This window comes from Aethalodelphis obliquidens, unplaced genomic scaffold, assembly GCF_003676395.1.
Source record: "Aethalodelphis obliquidens isolate GAN/ISIS:26980383/991018 unplaced genomic scaffold, ASM367639v1 scaffold14, whole genome shotgun sequence".
NCBI classification, from domain to species: Eukaryota; Metazoa; Chordata; class Mammalia; order Artiodactyla; family Delphinidae; genus Aethalodelphis; species Aethalodelphis obliquidens.
Window position 1 is genome coordinate 37,637,034 of NW_020837958.1, and position 21,708 is coordinate 37,658,741.

General features: G+C 37.2%; 1 long non-coding RNA gene across 1 annotated transcript in view; it reads right to left on the bottom strand.

Annotated features, from left to right (window-relative positions):
- LOC113625051 (uncharacterized) overlaps window positions 1-19,512 on the bottom strand; it is a 129,204-nt gene extending 109,692 nt beyond the window's left edge. Inside the window, exons 1-2 of the long non-coding RNA XR_003434549.1 lie at window positions 19,446-19,512; window positions 14,488-14,630 (exon numbers count right to left, since the gene is read on the bottom strand). This is a non-coding gene — a long non-coding RNA (uncharacterized LOC113625051). The remainder of the gene's footprint in view (window positions 1-14,487; window positions 14,631-19,445) is intronic.
- Window positions 19,513-21,708: the final 2,196 nt, after the last annotated feature.

The window sequence follows — 21,708 nt, forward strand, 5'->3', positions numbered from 1 at the left end:
CTTACACTGTTGGTGGGAATGTAAATTGATACAGCCACTGTGGAGAACAGTATGGAGGTTCCTTAAAAAGCTACAAATAGAACTACCATATGACCCAGCAATCCCACTACTGGGCATATACCCTGAGAAAACCATAATTCAAAAAGAGTCATGTACCAAAATGTTCATTGCAGCTCTATTTACAATAGCCCAGAGATGGAAACAACCTAAGTGTCCATCATCGGATGAATGGATAAAGAAGATGTGGCACATATATACAATGGAATATTACTCAGCCATAAAAAGAGACGAAATTGAGCTATTTGTAATGAGGTGGATAGACCTAGAGTCTGTCATACAGAGTGAAGTAAGTCAGAAAGAGAGAGACAAATACCGTATGCTAACACATATATATGGAATTTAAAAAAAAAAATGTCATGAAAAACCTAGGGGTGAAACAGGAATAAAGACACAGACTTACTAGAGAATGGACTTGAGGCTATGGGGAGGGGGAAGTGTAAACGGTGACAAAGCGATAAAGAGGCATGGACATATATACACTACCAAACGTAAGGTAGATAGCTAGTGGGAAGCAGCCGCATAGCACAGGGAGATCAGCTCGGTGCTTTGTGACCGCCTGGAGGGGTGGGATAGGGAGGGTGGGAGGGAGGGAGACGCAAGCGGGAAGAGATATGGGAATATATGTATATATATAACTGATTCATTTTGTTGTGAAGCTGAAACTAACATACATTGTAAAGCAATTATACTCCAATAAAGATGTTAAAAAAAAAAAAAAAGAAGAGTAAGAAGAATAGAATGGTGGCACACTGCCTGTTTGCTGGCAGCACTAAGACTCTACTTGAGATGTATGACCACAGACCTTAAGTGATACTAGCCAGCATGGTTTTGAGATTTTATCTAGCTATATTCAGCTCCCTTGGTGCAGTTGTGGAGCGTGAGGAAAGTTACATCTAACAAGGTTGGGGTTTTGCCACATGAGAATGTCAGGGCAAGAGTGGGGCAAGGGAATTAAGAGAGTAATTAAGTGTTGGACCATGGAATCTAAGCTGGGTAAGGAAGGAAATGAGGACATGAAGGAAATAAGGTTTTATTTAAAAAATGTATTCTGGGGCTTCCCTGGTGGTGCAGTGGTTGAGAATCTGCCTGCCAGTGCAGGGGACACGGGTTCGAGCCCTGGTCTGGGAAGGTCCCACGTGCCGCGAAGCAACTGGGCCCGTGAGCCACAACTACTGAGCCTGCGCATCTGGAGCCTGTGCTCCGCAATGGGAGAGGCCCGTGCACCGCGATGAAGAGTGGCCCCCGCTTGCCGCAACTAGAGAAAGCCCTCGCACAGAAACGAAGACCCAACACAGCCAAAAATAAATAAATAAAATTAAAAAAAAAATGTATTCTGGTTGTAGTGAAGGTGAAGAATCATTGGAGTCTAGAAGGATGAAATGTAAGGTGGTAGGACAGTCTTCTGAGAACAACAAGTAAAAACTGAGATTATAAAGGGAGTACATTTAAAGATACATGCACCCCAATGTTCATAGCAACACTATTAAAATACCCAACATACGGCAGCAACCTAAGTGTCCATCAATGAACAAATGGAAAAAGAATATGTGTTATATATACATACAATGGACTATTAGTCAGCCATAAAAAAGAATGAAATTCTGCCATTTGCAGCAATGTGGATGAACAAGGAGAATATCGTGCCTAGTGAAATAAGTCAGACAGAGAAAGACAAATACTATATGATATTATTTGTGGAGTCTAAAAAATAAAACAAACAAATGTATATAGCAAAACAGAAACAGACTCAGATGTAGAAAGCAAACTAGCCGTTATCAATGGGGAGAGGGAAGGTGGGAGGGGCAGGATAGGGGTATGGGATTAAGAGATACAAACTACTATGGATAAAATAGATAAGCAATAAGCATATATTGTACAGCACAGGGAATTATAGCCATTATATTATAATAACTTTTAATGACGTATAATCTATAAAAACACTGAATCACTTTGCTGTATACCTGAAACTAATATTGTATATCAACTATGCTTTCAGCAAAAAAATTATTTTAAATAAAAAATAAAGGCAATGACTAGATTCAAAGTATGACATGTACTTACAATTTCATCACCTCTCCTCCAAATGCAGTGATGTATATTCTTATACATGTCTCCTTGTTAGATCCATGGAAGGGTCTCTTTAGTTTATTCCCAGGATCAGAATTGTTCAATCATATGGTACAAGCCTTTCTAATCTCTCCAAATGTTGCCACATATCTCTCCAGAATGACTGTACTATGTTATACTCCCACCAGCAGAGCATAAATGTTCCCCTTCTCTCACATTCAACTTCTAACTTTTGTTAGTCTAATGAGTATAAAGTGGTATCTCATGGTTTTAATTTTTCTCTAATTACTATTGTTATTAATGATTTATAACATATCACATACATGTTATTCATTCAGTGTTGCCTTCTGTAAATTGCTCTCCTTTGCCCATTTCTCTATTTAGTTTGATTTATATTGAATTCTACATATATTATAGGTATTAATCCCTTATCCATTCATTTTGTAGTGTAACTATTTACATGTTGGTCTTTAATTTATGTGGTCTTAAATTTATCTTTGTTTATGATACAAGGCAGTGATCTAATTCTATTTTTCTCAAGAGAATGAACCAGTTTCCCCAATAAGATCTACTGAACAATTCTTCTTTTCCTCAACTCTACCATATATGAAGTTATATACACACAAACCTACACCTATTTCTGGGCTGTCTACTCTGTTCCATTGTTCTTTTGCCGTTCCCATCTTACTTGGAGATCTAATAGGTCTCCTCTTCCGCTCTTTTTCAAAAGTTTCTTAGATACTTGTGGATCTTTATTATTTCACATTTATTTATTATCTCACATATAGTGTATTTTCTAAGAAGATATAGGAGAATATCTTCATAACTCTGAGGTGGAAAATACTTTTTGTAATTAGTCAAAAAAGCATTGATGGCTTTTATTACATCAAAATTAAGGATTCTTTTTTAGTGAAGACTGCCACAAAGGTAACAGATGACTAGGATCTGGAAGAAGATATCTGCAACATCTAAAACTGAGAAGAGATTAATATATATAATATACATAGACTATATATGTTGAGTTTCTCAAAAAATCTGTTAGAATATTTGTTCAAATCTCATTTTATTTATATGTTAACATATAAAGAATTTGAACCACCATAATATTAAGTCCATCTGTCTTTAAACATGGCATATGAAGTTTTCTTTAGGTCTTCATATAGCTTTTAATGTTTTTTGACTCAAAGGTCTTATGAAGACTTTGTTAGGTTAGTTTCCATCTAATTTATAATTTTGCCATTACTGTAATGTTATCTCATTTTCTGTTTTCTACAAATAGTAATTGCCCATGAAGAGATGGTATATATTTTTGTAAGTTGATATTCAACAATCTTGCATAATTCCCTTATTAGTTCTAATACTTTGTCTATTTATTCTTTAGAGTATTATATGGATATTATCATATTATCTGCAACTAATGCACAGCCTTACAGTAGAAGAGTAGCATTATACCAGGCTAACCTAACCCTGATACCTAAACTAGAAAAGAAAAACAAACATAAACACAAACTACGGACTAGACAATTACAAATCAATTTTGGAAAACCAAATCCAGCAGTGCATTAAACGAATAATACATCATGACTATGTAGGGTTTATCTGATGATGTAAAGGAAAACATACTACCTGATTGACAGATATCCCACAAGTGGTTGCTAATGTTCAACAACCAATCCTGGTTAAAATGAACAAATAAAAATACCAGTACTTTTAGAAACTAAGAATTCAGTAAAACTCCTTAAAAACACCCCACAGCAAATACCATGCCTTACGTGAGATATTAGAAGCAAGCCCACTAAACAACAAGAGTAAAGTTAACGAGGATTCTCATTACCACTGCTACTGGTAAAAATTTGATTGGGAGTTGCACCCATTTTACTAAGACATAAAAAACGTAATGACATACATACATTAGGAAAAAAGAGACAAAAAGTGCTATTTTGCAAACTATATGATTGTCTCCTTAGAATATACAATATAATCAACTGAAAAACTATTAGAAGTAATGAGTGTTCAGTAAGCTGGCCCTATATGAGGGAAGTCTACAAAGGTCAATAGTCTCCTATATCAACCAGCCATAATAACTAGAAAAGAGTGAGAAGGAAAAGCACTCACTGCAGGATGAAAAATTGTTAAATACGTTAGAATAAACCTAACAAAATCGATATGAAGAAAATGACTCAATTTTACCTAAAAACATGATAGAAACTTTATTAAATAGAAAAGCAAACTGTATTATTGGATGAGAAAACTCAGTATTTTAAAAATATCAATTAATACAAAGTTATCTATAATTTTGGTGTATTCTCAATTAAAATATAAAATAATTTTTTTAAGGAACTTGACAAGTTGATTTCCAATCTTATCATTCAGGGAAAAACCCCACAAGACTTAGGAGATAAGGAAATAGAGACAACTTTGACTATGAAGGGAAGGAGACTCATAGGGCAATAGCTAGAGAGGGTTTAATGATGAGGAGGTTTTTTTTTTTAACAGACTTGAGTATGTTTAAATGCTGATGGGGAAAAGCTAGTAGAGGGGAAGAAGTTGAAACTGAAAAAAATGATAGCACAGGTTTCCTAAATGGCTGAAGGGCATAGTACATTCACAATAAAGCTATAACAAAAAGAACATTTACAATCTGAATAACACTGTTTCAGAATATACAAAACAGAACTCTTGCTTAGGGTGGCATAATGAACATGTTAGTTAACTCCTACCTTCAATTCCTTCCAAGTTCTCACTGAAAGGACCAAAAGGATCTAATGAAAGGGAAAAATCAACCAGTGAGGGGACTACAGAAGGTTTTACCTGTAGTTACATTGAGAATATATTGAAAGATATAATGGATATAAGATAGGAAAAAGGAACACTAAACTGTAATTTCCTACAAGAGACAGAAAAGCCTTTCTGGGAATATGAAAAAAGTAATGCCAAGGTAATTCCTAATTAATCAAAGCTAACCCCCTAGTCACCTTCACTGTGCCTTTATTTGATGCTGAAAGGAGGACAAACTGGAGCATTTGCAGGAGAAGAGGCCTATCTAAATCCTATTTGAACCTAGGGGAAACGACATTGTCCAAAGAAATAACCTAGCCCCACAGCACAGATTACTAGCTAATTAAGGTAAGGGTCCTGCTGTGGTGATACCTAAAAAAGGCATGATGCATTTTGTTCATTATATACAGTTGTGTGAACACTGCCATAATAAAATATTGAACAGTATCATCACCTTTAAAAAAAAAAGGCAATCACACCAATTACAAAAGGAAAAAAATGTAGGCTTAAGCCTATTTGGACAAATTGATCTGCTCTGGAGAGATTAAAACAAACACACACTAAAATTTTGGATAAAATATATATAACAAAAATAAATCTTAAATGCCTCAGATATCTGCCAAAATAATAAGAATTTATCAGGCCAAAATGTAAGTGAAGAAACTTTTGCTAGGTGAACATGTGCCAAATCTCTGAACTTTAACTGTAGTTTTCAAGGCTTGCTTTCAATTGGGAGTCAAAAGACCAAATCAAGGGTACATCTGGGTGAGGATTCTAAAAGGAGAGCATCCCTCCAAAGAGCTCTATCCTCAGTGCCTTTCCTACCCCACAGACCCAGGGACTTGCTTTGATACTGAACTGAGCATCCATCAAACTGATTGGTAAATAAATGTGTGATGATATCAAGAGTTACATGGAGGTGAAACAACAGGTATTCACAAGTATGACTAGCTGAACTGCATATTAAGGCCACCACATTTGAAAAGCAATGAAAATTAAGAAACTACTACCTCATTCAACAAATGGATCTCGCGGAGGGGGAAGGGTAAGCTGGGACAAAGTGAGAGAGTGGCATGGGCATATATACACTACCAAACGTAAAATAGATAGCTAGTGGGAAGCAGCCGCATAGCACAGGGAGATCAGCTCCGTGTTTTGTGACCACCTAGAGGGGTGGGATAGGGAGGGTGGGAGGGAGGGAGATGCAAGAGGGAAGAGATACGGGAACATATGTATATGTATAGCTGATTCACTTTGTTATAAAGCAGAAACTAACACACCATTGTAAAGCAAATATACTCCAACAAAGATGTTAAAAAAACAAACGAAAAAAACAAAACAAAAAAAGACACCACCTGTGAATATAATAAAAGTTAATTATTAAAACAAAAACACAAACAAACAAAAGAAAGAAATGGATCTCACAAATCCAATACTGAGTGAAAGAAGAAAGTCACAAAAGAAAACAGTATAATTTCTTTCATATAAAATTATAAAATCCAGCAAAACTTCTCCTATTATGTAAGAATATAGTTAGGTTACTAAAATATAAAATTAAAAAGTATATATAGATAAAGAAAAGCAACAGCATGATTATACAAAAGTCAGGAAAGTGGTTACCTCCAGTAGAGGGAGAGGAGTTACGCTTGAGGAGAGGCAATGGGGACCTCTTGTGTGCTGGCTTGATCTAGTTAGTGATGATACACACGTTCACTTTACAATTTTTCTCTAAACTGCACAAATAATTATATACTCTTTTCTGCATGTATTTTGCAATAAACATTCAAAAGGAAACCAAGACAAAAAATAAATAAAACTAAGAGAAGGAGGATGACAGCAGAGGAGGAGGAAAAAAAGGAGGAAAGATGGAAGCACACAGCTCTCTAACTTGAATTGTCACAATAAACTTGGAAACCTAGTTTTTGAGCATCAAGACAAGGCTCCCTGCTTTGGCTGCTCCTAGCTCTGCAGTTTTCATTTTCCTTCTAGGTTTCTGGATCTCTAAAATAGCAAAGTAAAACTAGAGAATCTAAAATGTCTTCTGTTTGTCAGTGTTTCAAGTATTTGAAAGGAACCAACATGGTCTCTGACAAAAGCCACAATCATTGCTTCCCCACTGATAAAACAGAGACATCTCTCAGCTAACATTATGAAAAGAACAAAAATAACTGGACTATGAAATTACTCAGCAGTGAAAAAGAGGGACTGAACTGACAAATCCATGCAATGTCTCAGCCCCTAGCACCTCAAGTAAACTGACTTCTTGCTTGAAAAAGTAAGAATCATTAGAAAATCTAGAGTTCACAAGATTTGGGGGTACATTTTGTTTTATGAAAATAGAATAGAAACTTATGAGAAAAGAATCTGAGATTAAGAGAGATTTTTTTTGAGGTCTGAAAGGCACGACTGAATTTTTTTTAATGGGGTCAGCAAACAAGAGATTTGCTATGAGGGACTTCCCTGTTGGTTCAGTGGTTAAGAATCCGCCTGTCAATGCAGGGGACACAGGTTTGAGCCCTGGTCCGGGAAGATCCCACATGCCGCGGAGCAACTAAGCCCGTGCACTACAACTACTGAGCCTGCGCTCTAGAACCCGTGAGCCACAACTTCTGGGCCCACGTGCCACAACTACTGAAGCCTGGGCGCCCTAGAGCCCCTGCTCTGCAACAAGAGAAGACACTGCAATGAGAAGCCCGCGCACCACAACAAAGAGTAGCCCCCACTCACCACAACTAGAGAAAGCCCGTGCACAGCAACGAAGACCCAATGCAGCCAAAAATAAATAAATAAATTTACAAAAAGAGATTTGCTATGAGAACTGAGATGACAAAGTAAATACATGCTCAGCAAAACTCAAAAGAAATGGCCCAATATAGATAGAACGGAGGAGAGAAAATAAGGGATGTGGAAAACAAATCAAGCACGTGAAATATGCATATAAAAAGCATTCTCAAAAGAGAAACAGAACCATGGTCTGGTTTTGGTTTACTAATAGCTTGTATCAAAAATGGATACTGAATATTCATTAATGCTTCATTGGAATCTCTGGATATGATCGTGTGACTTTTTTTCTTTTGATATACTGATATAAAAGATTATATTAATAGATTTTATAAAGCCACATTCCTATTTATTCATGGTAATATTATTCTTTAAATATGTTGTATGGTTCAAAACCAAAGAAATAGAAGAAAAACATGCCTTGAACTAAAGAACTGCCTGAATTTTCAAGTTGAAATGTTCCATTTTACTCACAAGCAAATGTAATGAAAATAAAAGGTATATCCTCATAAAACTTGTGAATTTTAAGGATTAAATAAATTCAAACTAGCATTAAGTAAAAAGATAAGATGCACCACAAAGGAAAATAAAGCTCTGTTGGCCTCAGATTTCTCCTCCATAAAAATAAGGGCCAGAAAACAATTTAGCATTATCTACAGAATCTTGAAAACAGTAGACATAACCAACATTTTCTATGTGGTTTTGCAAGCATTCATTTGAGAATCGACTGAAAGACATTCACATCCATGTAAGAACTTAGAAATTCTACCAACCACATTTCCATCCTTAAAAGCTATTCCAGGTTCTACTTTAGCTGGCCACAAAACAAATTTAAAAATTTTTAACAATTTAATAAAAGATAGTATAAAAACTGGCAGTAAGTACTGAAAACAAACAAAACAGACTACATAGTTTTTAAATATTCCAATGGAATTGAACGCAATTGTCACTATTTTTGACAAAGCAGCTACACTAAATAATTATTAAATTCTAAAATCCCCATGATTTTATTCAAAACGGCAAAGGAAGACAGGAGAAAACTAGGGAGTAGAAACATTCTAATTTTTTCTTTTCCGAAAAATGGGGGCGGGTGTGTCAAAAATACTGTTTCATTCTTGACATTTAAAGTATAGCTCCTTCCTCATTTACAAACAGTTGAATGTAAACAATCATGTTATCAGCACATAATTACATTTCATCTTCTTCAATTCCTTTTAATATGCCTTTTTCCATATGCCAATATTGAATAATTATAATGCAATATCTTATTTCTTACTTTAATCAGATTCCTTCTGTTTTACTATTAAAATGCTGTCAGCTGATACCTTGAGATAGAGACCTTTTATCATGCTATACTTCTAGTTTACTAAGAGTTTGTATCAAAAACGGATATTGAATTTTTACTAATGCTTCATTATAATCTATAAAGATAATCACAACTTTTTTTTCTTTTGGCCTACTGATATAAAAGGTATTGATAGATTTATCAAGCTACATTCCTATTTGTTCATGGTGTATTATTCTTTAAATGTTGAGTGGTTCAACTTACTCTTACATTATTGAGAATATGTTTTATCTCTACGGATGAAAAGTACCTATAATCTTCATATTTTTGTATCTTTGTCATGTTTTGGTAGCAAGTTCATACTGGCTTACAAAATGAACTTGGACATTATCTTTTAAAATATTATTCCATGATTTACACAGCATGGGAATTATTTCTTTAAAATTTGAACAAAACAAGTGTGCTTTTAGAATTAACTCTTTCACAGATTTTAAATTGCTTCCATAGTTATTACCTTATTTATATATTCTATGTATTCTTCAACCTATTTTATAATTTCTATTTTTCTACTAAAATGTCTATTTTACTGAGAGCAGGAAGGGGGAACCCAGGCCAAGCCTGACCTTAACTAAGAAACCCTTAGTAGAGGATATAGGGACAAGAGTCCAGAGGGGAACAAGGCCACAGTCATATGTAGACCAGAGTATCAGAGAGAAGAGTGTAGCACACACACACAAAACAAACCCTGAACATCTGCAGAAGACCCACCGAGAGTATCCAGCCACATCCTGATCAGTGCATGTGTATAAGGAAAGCATCTGAGGCTGGGGAAAGCACCATCCAAAAGGCTTAGGAAAGAACAGTACCAGGTCCTCATACTGGAACAAGGAATAGTGGTGCTGGTTCCCACAACAGTGGATTAGCCCTAGAATGAACACTACTCCACTGCTTTTCTTAATTTTGTAGCTGTTGTGCTGCTTAGCCAGCACTTAAACCCTTAAGGAGCTGAGGCCTGGTTAATTTCAACTCTCCTGGGTATCAGGTATCATTCTGGGCCTCTGAAAACATAGTTTAAGAACACATCTAGGGCTTCCCTGGTGGCGCAGTGGTTGAGAATCTGCCTGCCAATGCAGGGGACACGGGTTCGAGCCCTAGTCCGGGAAGATCTCACATGCCGCGGAGCACCTGGGCCCGTGAGCCACAACTACTGAGCCTGCGCCTCTGGAGCCTGTGCTCCGCAACAAGAGAGGCCACGATAGTGAGAGGCCCGCGCACCGCGATGAAGAGTGGCCCCCACTCGCCGCAACTAGAGAAAGCCCTCGCACAGAAACGAAGACCCAACACAGCCAAAAATAATAAATTAATTAATTTAAAAAAAAAAAAAGAACACATCTAAAATCAGGTAAGTGTTTCAACAAAGCACATCCCTCCCCCAAGGTTCATAAATCTAGCTTTGTTGCTAATCCTTCCCAGAACAAATGAAGCACGGAGGAGCTAATCCAAATATACTAGCTACACGTGGAGTGTTTACTGCACTGGAAATAATGAAAATAAATAAAGCAGTGTTATTATTGACGCCATAAAATCCATATGGTGAAAACTAATCTTATTTTGTTATTTTAGTATATCAAAACATTCATAATATTTATGACTTTCTTACATCAGAGAAAATGGTGTTTCTTCAAAGCTTCTAGAAAGCAATGTTTCAATTCACTGTTGTGATGTACTTTTGGAGTTCTGCTGTCAAAAATATTTCACTGGACCTAAAAGAGGAAACACAATGGCTTTATCCAAACCCTCCTTCACTTCAGCCTTTTATTTAGGTTCATTTCTGGTCTTCAAATTTTCCTTCTATTCCAAAGCAAAAGCTTCTTTTCCACTGCTAATGTGAAGTGTTTTTATCAATATTTGTACTCTTATATGTGAACTGGGTTACAATTTCTAGTTTGTGTTTTTCTTCCCCACTGGGCTGAGAGAGAAATATTCAAAGTTAGAGGCTATAATTGGTGTCACATGTCTGCATTTCCACCTCTCAGAACCATGCTCGGTCAGAAGTGTTGAATTCATCTTTAGAAAATGAGTGAATGGAAGGCTGAGGACAACTGCAAACACAAAGTGGTCCCCTTTCACAAGCCCCGTGCCCCTTTGTTCCTCTCCTGTGGATTGGACGTTTTCTTGAAAACCACCGAGCATTTGAAAAGTGGGACTGAACTTCCAGTCTGTCTAAATGCCCAGGCTGATTATTATCCCAAGAATATTTCCCCCTAATTAAATATTATACAAATGTTTTGTTTTCCCAGGTCTCTAATTTTGGTGGAAACACCCACCATAATATCAACTGTAGAAGGTTTAGAATCTCACATAATAAGGTCTGGAGAAAAAGGCTTATAACGAATTTCCAGACTGAAGAAGAACAGATATATGTATATGCATAATTGAATCACTTTGCTGTATACCTGAAACTAACACAACATCGTAAAAATAAAATAAAATATATAATAAAATATATATAAAATAAATATTAAATTAAAAACAAACAAAAAACAAATTTCCAGACTAAAAAGGAAGGCTAAAACCAAACACTGCTGCATGTGCCCTCAGTAACAAAATAAAGCACAAGTGAAAACAAGAATGTTACAATCACTGAGTTGTCTGGCATAAATTTGAGATTGGCAGCGGAATCCTATTATGTATCTTGATACTATTGGAAAAGTAAAAACAGGTGGTACCATGATATAATGGAAAAATTAGGACATTTATGAATTTACAATCTCAAAACAGAAAAGAGTCAACAAGTTGCTGCCTGTGAGGTAGTTGGAGGATTCAGGTGAGGGAATGATTGAACAAAGGAATCAAATACTAAGGATTTGTCTCAAGTTACATCCAGACAGCTGCCACCAGAAAGTGGTCAGTGTGAAAGTAGTATGTCTCCCAAGATTCTGACAAAGCTGAGCTTAACTCTGCATTTGATACCAAAAGTCACTATAGGATTTAAAAAAACATACATAATCAATTCCAATTCAAGATTCATTGCGAGATTTCTTAGTTCAAAACCAAGACTGGGGCTTCCCTGGTGGCGCAGTGGTTGAGGGCCCACCTGCCGATGCAGGGGACACGGGTTCATGCCCCGGTCCGGGAAGATCCCCCATGTTGCGGAGCGGCTGGGCCCGTGAGCCATGGCCACTGAGCCTGCGCATCTGGAGCCTGTGCTCCGCAACAGGAGAGGCTGCAACAGTGAGAGGCCCGCGTACCGCAAAAAAAAAAAAAAAAAAACAACCCAAGACTGAATATGATTGAGGGGTAAAATGCTAATTGTAAAGAAGTTAATGATAAAGTAATTAAGAATAGGCAGTAGCCAGCAGAATGCCACAACAGCCACCCAAGATGTCCTCCTGTGCTCTCCTTATATCTTTTCCAAGGAGGAAGTATGAAGTATGAGTTATAAAAAGATAAGAGACTGGGTGAAACTAGGGATGGTGTAGAGCTTCATCTCTGTTAAGTAATCTACATAATAATTTTTAATATATTTCTTCTCAATAAGTATTTTCTATAATTCTGAAATAGGAATGCTTATTAAATAGGGGAAAAACATACCCCATTTAGCATTTTTTCCTAGAACTGAGTCATGTGGATTGACATCATGGAGACCTGGGCTCTTATGCATTGGCCTGCCTGGCACAGGTGACTTTTTTTCAGGCAGTATAACTTTGGGCTCTAGAGGCCACTTAACTGCATTAAAATTATTACTCTACCAAATTTCTATCTCTGTAACCTTGGGCAAATTACTTACCTTCTCTAGGCCTCAGTTTCCTCATCTGCAATATGGGTATTAAAAAGGCATCTAATTCATAGGGTCATTGTGAAGACTAAATGAGGTAAATTATCTCAACATCTGCTCAGAGGAATCAATAAAAAATCTGAGTTATTTCTGTTACTATCATGAGAGCCAAAAAGGAAACTTAGAGATCACATAGGTCAAAATTATCTTAACCTCTCTCAATCTTTTATTTTTGAATTTGAAGAATACTAGGCTAAACAGACTAAATGACTGCATAATCTCTACCAATATTCTGGTATTATCCTAAGTATATAAAACCTCTTTTTAAAAACCTGTGTATTTTCTTTATAGTGATAATTTCCAAGATGAATTTAGACTTTAAATTTATTTTAAAAATAAAATACAACTGTAGTCTATATATTACTTAACAAAGCACCACAAAGTTCCTATTCTCATCCAATTTTTTCGTATCTCCTTAAAACTCATATTTCATGTCTTCTCCATCTGATAAACATACATGGTAGGGGTACTCCCTGTATTATGTTACATTATAATGCCTTATAAGGCAAAGGTGATGGGATGTCCATGATCATGGACCATGGGATAGGGGATCTCCGCGATTATGGAGACACTATGTAGATACTGTATAAGACTAACGTTCTGTTCTGTTGTTATATAAGAGTCTGCATTAGCAGACCTGGGGACTCTTTTTCAAGCTTTGAAGAAATAAGTTGCCATGTTACAAGAGGGTCTGTGAGAGGCTCATGTGGCAGGGAATTAGGGGTGGCCTCTAGAAGCTGAGAGCAGCCCCTGGCTGACAGCCAGCAAGGAAACAGGGACGTCAGTCTTATAGTCTTCTAACAATAGGAAGATGAATTCTGCCAACAGAATGAATATACATATGTATAAATATATACGATAAACCGGTAAATTTATTTCTTTAAATAGAAACAAAGTTTTAATCTTTATGGAATCAAATGAATAAATATATAACTTTGACACCTCTGCTTTTGAGCCTAAAAAATCTTCCCAGCCTCAAGATTATATAAAAACACACCTATATCTTCTAAGCTTTTTGCAGTTTCCATTTTTTACATTTAAAAGTTAATCCACCAACTAACAGGATGAAAAAAGGTCTGTGGATGGATGATAATGACAGCAGCACAACAGCGTCAACGTACTTAATGTCACTGAACTGTACACTTAAAAAGGATCAAGATGGTAAATTTTATGTGTATTTTACCACAACTTTAAAAATGTTTTAAGAAAAAACTTACCTAAAGAAAAAAAAGGTCAATTCATCTAGAACTTATTTTGGAGTGTAATGATAGGATATATAATTTTTTTTCCGAAGTCTACAGCCAATTGAATTAGCGTTACTTACTGAATTATTAATTTGTTCCTACAAATATGCATACTTGTATACCCTTGGATATACTTCTGGTCTTTTCAGATAATGCTCATTATCTGATTAGATGAAGATTTCCAATTGCCTCTGTTTCATTTTCATCTTATCCAGAAGAAAGACACCACCTAGCCATAAGGCCGTTGGCCCTGGAGCTTAGGGCAGGTATAAGGAAGGAAACATGAAGCCACAATCCTTAAGCTTTTGGTGCCATCTAGAGGACTGTTTTCATGGGTTAACCTCTGTTCAGAGTCAGACACCTCCCCTAGGAAGACACCTTTCCCCTTCTCAACCCACTAGGGCAATTTTAAATACAAAAAAATTAAGCCTTACCATGTACAGGATGGCCCTCTGCCTCCAACCTTTCTCTGCAATCCATCTTTCACAGATGCCAGGGATATAATAGTCAAGTGCAGCTCAGATCACCACTCCTGTTTTCAGAAGTTTCAATGGCTTCCAATGGGCAACAGAATAAACTACATGTAAATCAGCAGGGAGGGAAACAAAATCAAAGATGAGGAAAATCCTAAAATTTACTACAAATGAACCTAGCAGTATTTAAAGCGGGTAACATACACACACTAAAGAAGACTTTCTTTGTTTCAAGGAAAACTGAAATTCGCATCCTCTGGACAGCCTTCCTCTAATCAGAATTCATTTGCTCCCTTAGCACATTGCCCGTGCCTATCTCATAGCACTTATCTCTCTCTTTCGCATTCTAGGTAGTTAGATGCAGGACAACCTGTCACCCACATTAGACTGTGAATGCCTTAAGGATAAAGACAGCATCTGGTTCATCTCAGATTTAAATAGCCCCGATACCTTTAAGAAGAGTGACTTCCTCTGTTGAAGGTGAGTGTTGAAGGTGATTCTGGGATTTTTAAAGGGGTATTGTTGCATATGCAGTTCATTCCAGGGTATTAATCCAGATGATCCAGGCCTACCTCCCAGTTCCTACATTTTACCTGTTCATTTTTTTCTTATTTGTTTGAGCTCAAACTGATCTCATATTTCCTGCCTTTTTTATTTGTGGATTCACATTTTGGTATTCCTCATTTCTGCTCCCCTGTTAATCAACCTTAAGGTATGCCTTCTTAAATTAATGTTAGTCATTAATGTTAGTTAACATTAATGAATCATTAATGTTAGTGATTCATTTGTGCATCATCACTCATCTGTACAGCTTAAACTTCAGCAAAAACTATCCTGATGTCAAAAAAACCAGCAATATAATGATTAGAGAAACGCAAATCAAAAACTAGAATGAGGTACCACCTCACACCCATGAGAATGACCATCACTAAAATGTCTACGAATAACAAACGCTGGAAAGGGTATGGAGCAAAGGGAACGCTCCTACACTGTTTGTGGGAATGTAAATTGGTGCAGCCACTACGGAAAACAGTATGGAGGTTCCTCAAAAAACTAAAAATAGAGCTACCATATGATCTTACAATCCCCCTCCTGGGCATATATCTGGAAAAAACTGTAATTCAAAAAAATACATGCACCCCTATGTTCAAAGCAGCACTATTCACAACAGCCAAGACATGGAAGCAATCTGAATGTCCATCAACAGAATAGATAAAGAAGATGTGGTACATATACACAATGGCATATTACTCAGCCATAAAAAAGAATGAAATAATGCCATTTGCAGCAACATGGATGGACCTAGAGATTATTATACTAAGTGAAGTAAGTCAGAAAGAGAAAGACAAATATTATATGATACCACTTATAGGTGGAATCTAAAATATGACACAAATGAACTTACCTACGAAACAGACTCACAGACATAGAGAACAGACTTGTGGTTGCCAAGGGGGAGGGAGGGTGGGGAAGGGATGGAGGGGGAGGTTTTTTTTTTTTGCGGTACGTGGGCCTCTCACTGCTGCGGCCTCTCCTGTTGCAGAGCACAGGCTCCGGACGCGCAGGCTCAGCGGCCATGGCTCACGGGGCCCAGCCGCTCCGCGGCATGTGGGATCTTCCCGGACCGGGGCACGAACCCATGTCCCCTGCATCGGCAGGTGGACTCTCAACCACTGCGCCACCAGGGAAGCCCAGAGGGGGAGTTTTGAATTAGTAGATGCAAACTGTTATTGAAAGAATGGATAAACAACAGGTGCTACTGTAGAGCACAGGGAACTATATTCAATGTCCTGTGATAAACCACAGTGGAAAAGAATATGAAAAGGAATGTTTATACATATGTATAATTGAATCACTTTGCATACAGCAGAAATTAACACAACATTGTAAATCAACTATACTTCAATTAAAAAAAAGAATAACAGGGTTATATTGTCTCATTTAAATTTCACAGCAATCTAGTTTTTACTCATCTGTCACAGCTTAATTCAATCATCACTTCCTTAAGGATGCATCCTCTGATGTCCTTCACTATACCAAACCTTTATTAAATATAGCATCTTATAGCACTGTGCATCTCTTTCATAATGCTTACCGCAGTTAAAATTTTACATTTTTTAACCAAAGTCTATCTTCCCTTTTGAACATTAAGTCCCTTTGAGGCTTAATAATATCTACTTTTGTCCACCACAGTGTCTCCACTGCCAGCTAAGCCATAAGGATCATCTTGTCCAGAAGTAATCCCCAGCAGAGTGGCCTCACACAAAGGATTGGCCTTATGCAAGTTCAGTGGAAACTCGTTAAGGCCCAGTTTTTAAGGCAATCAATCCTGGTCAGCTGCACAGCTTGGACAACAGTTGCCACAACAGTCCCACAATCATGAACGCTGATGTAGCAAATCCTGCCACTAGTTTGCTGTCATACAGCTTCAATTCCAAGACTTTCACCCCAGCCCACTAACACCTTAGAAGTAGTGTTAGTCACAGTAACACCTTTGCAGTCCTTATTTATATTCTACTGTCTCTGCTTTCTCTAGTCCTTGACAGCTGGGCTGGCTAAAAATCTCCACCAGGGGTCTGTGTCCTCTTCTTAACCAGTCTAAAGTAAGGTAGATAGATTTTATTATCAAGGCCTCAACTTCTTCAAATCCCAACCATAAGCAATGAGTGACAAGAGGTTAAAGCGAAGGTTCTGTCATGACATATTGCTATTGGACCTAACCCCTAACTATTCCTGGGTAGGGGCTGGTACTTCCTATATTGTGCAACCCAAAAGCCCCAGAGCCCAAATGTAGGAGTTCTCTCCCAAAGCTAATGTCTAATCCTGCTGGATCTCTGTGCATTCCCCTAGAATGCATCTGGGCAACCACCAATTGCTACTGCTCTGTTTCTGTGAATCTTCCTTAATTCAACAGCCATGTATATTTGCTGCTGTGCTGTTTGCCTCGTTCACATAAAATTATAAGTGATTGATATATAGTGGATACTGCATAAATACTGGCTCAACATTTGATCTAGTAAGTAAACAGAGAGGTGAACAAACAACCTCATAAGGTGAGCACTCCTATCTCTATTTTACAGGTAAGCCAAACAAAGCAGAGGTAACCAGGCCCATATCACACAGTTAGTGAATGGTGGGTATAGGACGTGAATTCAGGTCTACCAGATTCCATACTACTTACTCTGAATCACTATACTCTACTGCAACTCACGGACTTCCTTAGGTGCACCACGCTCTGTGTCAACTGTAAGTAACGATAACAGCCACACTTTTTAAACTCTAGGCATCGTACTAGTTACCTGATTTATGAGATAAAGTCTAAGCTAATTATGCCAGAGAGTAATAATTCTAAATCCTACTAGATTTGAAGGAATCAAGGTCTTTCTTTTTTAACCTCTCACTTTTTAAAAATTGAAATATTTTGATGTATAATATTGTGTTAGTTTCAGGTATACTACATAATGATTTGACATTTGCATAAATTATGAAATGATCACCAAGATTAAGTCTAATAACTTAATGTGTCTCCATACAACATTAGTATAGTATTATTGACCATATTCTTTATGCTGCATGTTACATCCCTGTGGCTTATTTATTTTATAAACAGAGGTTTGTACCTCTTAATCCTCCTTACCTACTTCATCCCCGTTCCCCGCCTGCCTGCCTTCCCTGAAGGAATCAAGGTCTTGATAATAACATGCCACTTCAAACTGGTTAGGAATGGGACATTGAGCCTGCTGATGGAGGTTCTTGGTCACCTTAGCTGTCAAGAAGTTGAGAAGGCAGAGGCTACAGAATATAAATCAGGGCTGTAAAGAGTCAAATACATCTTCTAGATTTCAGGTTGGGTGAATACAGCCTGAATAAATACAATAAAACTCTCAAGTTGAACTTTTCTGAAGACTTCTAGTACATGAGCAATTTTACCAGTCAATGGCAATGATCAACTCCAAAGGAAAGTCGTGCTACTGCTGTGTGTAGAATGCTGTGGTGCTACCACTTAATGAACCCCGTTCATTCCCAGCACTGCGTTGTGTGTTTATATGCCTTATTTTAAACTCTCAATTTTATGAGATGATTATCATCATTTGCATATGAAAAACCAAAGGTCAAATTATTAAAAGATAATTGTCCAAGCCACATAAAATAACAGAATGTGGACTCATACGTATGACAAAAAGATTACCTTTCTACTGTAACAAGGAGCCTCCAAACATTATGAGGAAGCTATATTAGTTTTTCCTAATTTCTTCCCTAAAAATTCATAACACATCCTCAGATTTTTCATTATTCTTGAGTATTTTGTAAATATGATAGTTGAATACATTCCACAGGGTCATCATTGCTCTGTAGTTATCCTCTAGAGTTAGTTTACTTTTGTGCTTGATACCCATGTTCAATGTCACCCACAAAATATTTGGACTCAGAATCATCTTTAAAGAATTTAGATGTGCTACACTGTGAGAGAAATTAGCTTCACAAACAGTATCACTGCAAAGAGAACATAGAGGTTCTGAAAGGAATTCCACCATCACTGGATTTCATGTGTGCACAGCAAAAGCAACACAGGCTAACTCTGCTTGGTGAGTTTGGGAATATGCCCCAAAGAGGAGGACACAGTTAACTGTCCCCAAAAAGGAAACTTCTCTGGGGGGAATAGAAGGATAATCACATAACCTTTGAGGTAAAGGTTAAATGGGAGGCAGCAGGGACCCCACATAATCTTAAGGCTGAGAAATGTTAGAGAGGTCCCAGGTTGGAGAAATACAGGCAGAAAATTCTTTGCCATCTTACCTGTCCTGAGGCAATGGGAAAAGGGGAGCTATTGACCTATAGGACACAAGTCTCCCTCCAACACTCTAGGAGAACCCCAGAATTCAGGTTGCAATCAGAGATGGAAGATGTTAAGGCCTCACCTGATGGGGAAATATTCAGCAATGCTGTCAGTTGCCACATGGACAGTTTGGTTGCTTCTGGAACCCTGTTTTGGACAGAAGGAATGTGGAGAAGGGGTCTTAGGAATAGGCTGAGACAAGCTCAAAATAGAGAACATAAAGGTTTTGGTTATGAGATGCACATTCCTTAAATTATACCCAGGGAGTCAGTCCTGCAAAACACTTGATATGCGCTCGCTCGCGCGCTCTCTCTCTCTCTCTCTCTCATGAAAGTGATTATAAACAAGATCTCAACTGACTAGCTCTCTTGCTTATTTTCCTATAAAGATAGGTCTAATACATTAATTTCCATTGAGGAAATATTGGGTCTGTTATATACGTACATGAGAAATCCACAGCCATTGTAAGCTATGATCTCTTGAGCTCATTTAAGCTCTGGCTAAGTCTTTATTTCCAAATGTTTGCATGTCACTTTTAAAAAAATTATTAGTAGTTTCAATAGCCATGAGATTACTCCTTAGAAATAGCAATTCTGTTAACTGGAAAAAGGTTTTCATCACTATTGTACTCCAAAAAGAATATCAAAGGGAAAACTGTACTATCAGCTAAGATTTGGTTCTCAGATATAAAAGTTCTACCCTTGCAGTTATCGTGAGCTAGCCATGAGCACAGTCTAGAATAGGAGGGTTCTATGAATTGAGTCAGAATAAGGCGTCATCCACCCAGAGGGAACAAATCTGGGAGGGAGAATCACTGTCAAGGTAGGACAGTTTCAGAGTAATAGTTAACATTTTTTTGAGTAGCCATTATATTCTGGTGCTCACTGAGCTCTATTTTTCATATTAAAATTTGTATTATAAAGTATTTAGAAATTATACAATAAGAGATGCCAATGTGCAGACCATAGAAATTTTGTTTTTTTTTTTTTTTTTTTGGCGGTACGCAGGCCTCTCACTGTTGTGGGCTCTCCCGCTGCGGAGCACAGGCTCCAGACGCGCAGGCTCAGCGGCCATGGCTCACAGGCCCAGCCGCTCCGCGGCATGTGGGATCTTCCCAGACCGGGGCATGAACCGGTGTCCCCTGCATCGGCAGGCGGACTCTCAACCACTGCGCCACCAGGGAAGCCCCAGACCATAGAAATTTAAGGTAACATTGTCATTTTTGCTTAAAATCCATCTCTTTTAAAGAGATAAAACATTACAAATTCAGCTAAAGTTTCTTGTGTATCACTCCAATCATATTTTTTATTTTTAGCACACCTATATTTACAGAATTTGCCTTTTTCACCCAGCAAATATTTTGATATTTACCTATGTTGATACATGTGGATCTGGTTGATTCACATTAGCTTCTACATGGAACTTCACCGAAGAATGAATCTCAGTTGATCCTCTCCAGTAGGGTCTTTCTACCCTTTTAACATTCAAAAAGTGCTGTAAAGACCAATCCTGTGCATATCTCCTTGTGTACTTGTGCAAATTTCTCTAGGTCCTCTCCTTGAAGCAGATTTTCTGGGTCATTAAGGTATGTTCCCTCCAACTTTATTAGGCATCGCCAAGATTATTTCCAAAGTGATTGTGTCAATTTACACATCTATCAGAAAGGTATGAGTTCTTTTGCCCACTTTTTTCTTGGTATTTTTTCTTTCTTATTGTTTTCTAAGTATTCTTTTGGAAATTATTTCAATGCAAATAAATTGTTCCAATCTATGGTTTAATACGTCACTTTACCAGTGTCTTTTATCACAAAAAAAATCTTAATGTGGAAAATTATAACATTTTCCTCCTAGGTTTGTGCTTTTTATCTTAAAAAGAAACTCTATACCTCAGTGTGATATATTTTATTTTCTTCTAAGTGTTTAAATTTCTTTCCTCTTCACATCACATTTATCTTCAAACCAGCTAGAATGTATTTTTGCGTATAGTATTAGGGAATCTCTTTTTGCAGAGATAGCCATTAAAAAAAGTCCATCCTTTCACCATTGTTTTAAAGCTATCTGTCATAATACCATGTTTTCATATACAGCTTGGCCTGTTTCTAGGCTGTTTTGGTCTATTGATCTGTCTCTATTTGCCTGTTGATGTCACACAGCTTTACTAAATTACTATAATTTTCTAATAAGTCTTGGTATCCAGTAGGGTAAGTTCTAATTTCTTTTTTTCAGAATTACTTTGCTCTTCTTGCTCTTTATTCTACCATATAAATTTTAGGATTAGCTAAATCTCCCATTAGTGTCTTTTAAAAAATCTATTTCTTAATAATTTGTTGGTAGTGAATGGGAACT